Consider the following 2,541-nt stretch of genomic DNA (forward strand, 5'->3'; position numbering starts at 1 on the left):
TCCTCCTAACATCTTTGGTAGTGTTTTATTCATCAACTGAAATTGCTTAAATTTGGTTTCATCATGACATGTCATACTTTCTTATTCCGTTGAAAATGAAAGTTTTGCCTGGTGTACTAGTCCGTGCTGACATCTTTGTTCCCTTTTAGTGAAGAAAGGCCACAACAGACAGTTTTCTATAGAACTAGGAATGAGACTTGAAGAGTAGATTTGAAGGAAAGAAGGAAGAGTGAAGATCTGAAACTCATCTATTTATATTGCTGACTTACGTTTTTCTCTAGCAAGTGTGTCTGGTGGGTTTATATGAAATCCCCCCTTTTTATTATTTTAATCTTTTTTTTTTTTACATTCCAGTTGTTATCTCATTCCCAGTCCCCTTTTTGACTTGTAAGACTGGGATAACAGAATGAGCGTGGAAGAGGGTTAGAGGAGATGATTTTAGTAATTGTTGGAGATAGAGGCATAGAGTAGAGGGAGTCCTCAGCAGGTAGTCTACAACAGAGACTGAGGAGATGCTGGGGTATTGGATTTAGAAAAGAGAGAGAGGCCCTGGTACAGCGTAGCGCTCACATCTATCCTTAATGCTGTAGTCGGTGTCTACAGAACCCTTTCCTTCCTTTGCAGTGACCCGACTCCCAGAAGTTCACCATGTCCATTCTCAAGATCCATGCCAGAGAGATCTCTGATTCCTGTGGGAATCCCACTGTTGAGGTGGATCTGTACACTGCAAACGGTCTCTTCCGAGCTGCTATGCCGAGCAGCGTGTCCACTGGCATCTACGAGAACCTAGAACTCCGAGACAATGATAAGACCTACTTCATGGGGAAGGGTGTCTCACAAGGGTGTCTCACAAGCTGTTGAGCCCATCAATTACACTATTGCACCTTATTTGGTTAGCAAGAAGCTGAATGTTGTGGAGCAAGAGAAGATTGACCAGCTGATGATCGAGATGGATGGCACCGAGAATAAATCTAAATTTGGTGCAAATGCCATCCTGGGAGTGTTTCTGGTTGTCTGTAAAGCTGGTGCCGAGGAAAAGGGGGTGCCCCTCTACCCTCACATTGCTGACTTGGCCGGGAACCCTGAGGTCATCCTGGCAGTCCCAGCTTTCAATGTGATCAATAGAGGTTCTCATGCTGGCAACAAGCTGGCATTGCAAGAGTTTGTGATCCTGCCTGTTGGGGCACCCTCTTTAGGGGAAGCCATGCGCATTGGAGCAGAGGTTTACCACAACTTGAAGAGAAGTACGGGAAGGACGCCACCAGTGTGGGTGATGAGGGTGGAGTCGCATCGAACATCCTGGAGAATAAAGAAGCCATGGAGCTGCTCAAGACTGCAATTGCAAAGGCCAGCTACACTGACCAGGTTGTCATTGGCATGGATGTGGCTGCTTCCTAGTTCTACAGGTCTGGCAAGTATGACCTGGACTTCAAGTCTCCAGATGACCCCAGCAGGTATATCACACCCGACCAGCTGGCGGACCTGTACAAATCCTTCATCCAGGACTACCCAGTGGTGTCCATTAAAGACCCCTTTGACCAGGATGACTGGGATGCCTTGCAGAAGTTCTCAGCTAGTGTAGGCATCCAGGTGGTTGGCGATGACCTCTCAGTGACCGATCCTAAGCAGATTACCAAGGCTGCAGGCGAGAAGTCCTGCAACTGCCTCCTGCTCAAAGTAAACCAGATCGCCTCTGTGACCGAGTCTCTGCAGGTGTGTAAGCTGTCCCAGTCCAATGGCTTGGGCGTCATGATGTGCCACTGATCTGGGGAGACTGAGGACACTTTCATCGCCGACCTGGTGGTGGGGCTCTGCACTGGGCAGATCAAGACTGGTGCCCCTTGCAGATCTGAGCTCCTGGCCAAGTACATTCAGATCTGTAGAATCGAGGAAAGTGATGGACAGCAAAGCAAATTTTGCTGGCAGGTCCTTCAGGAACCCCCAGGTCAAGTAAAGCACAGGCTGGAGGTTCCGGAGTCACCAGCTGCTTAGCTCCTCTGTCCCTGATGCCATCTAGGTGGCTCAAGGCTGGCCCAGTGCTTGCCCCTCTCATGTCACTGCTTCCTTAGACATCCACACCTGAGCACCAGGAACCCTACTGGAGACCCCAGGCTTGTCATCATGTGATTGGTCTGATTCATTGTTTTTGTCACCTGACTTCCCAGCTACTGTCTAGAGCCCGCGGAACTCCAGTTTAATCTCTAGGGTGCCCACTATCAAGACTTGCCAAGTGGTTTACATGCAAAAATAAAAGTAGCAGAAGCCCCCCCCCCAAAAAAAAGGGCTTATCAGGATGACCAAAATATCTGAGCATACTTGCCTGTCATAACCCAAATTCATTTTCATGTCTGAAGCCTACTTCCTCCTTCTAGCCTAAGATTTAGATTCCTGCTTGAAATTACATTTTGTTCCAGCCTAATGTCAGATTCCTGCCTGAAGCCCACTTCCTTGTCCTTGACCAATGTCATATTCCTGCCAAGCAGCCCCCAAAGTTCTCTGCCTTTCCCCCTTTTATATTTCATTAACAAGAATGAGCCTGTC

At 48.0% G+C, this 2,541-nt stretch overlaps 1 pseudogene; it reads left to right on the plus strand.

Moving 5' to 3' along the window:
* The first annotated feature begins 569 nt into the window (after positions 1 to 569).
* On the plus strand, positions 570 to 1,954 carry LOC114624977 (annotated as a pseudogene).
* The last annotated feature ends 587 nt before the right edge of the window (positions 1,955 to 2,541 follow it).

Source organism: Grammomys surdaster, unplaced genomic scaffold (genome assembly GCF_004785775.1).
Source record: "Grammomys surdaster isolate TR1022 unplaced genomic scaffold, NIH_TR_1.0 65, whole genome shotgun sequence".
Taxonomy (NCBI): domain Eukaryota; kingdom Metazoa; phylum Chordata; class Mammalia; order Rodentia; family Muridae; genus Grammomys; species Grammomys surdaster.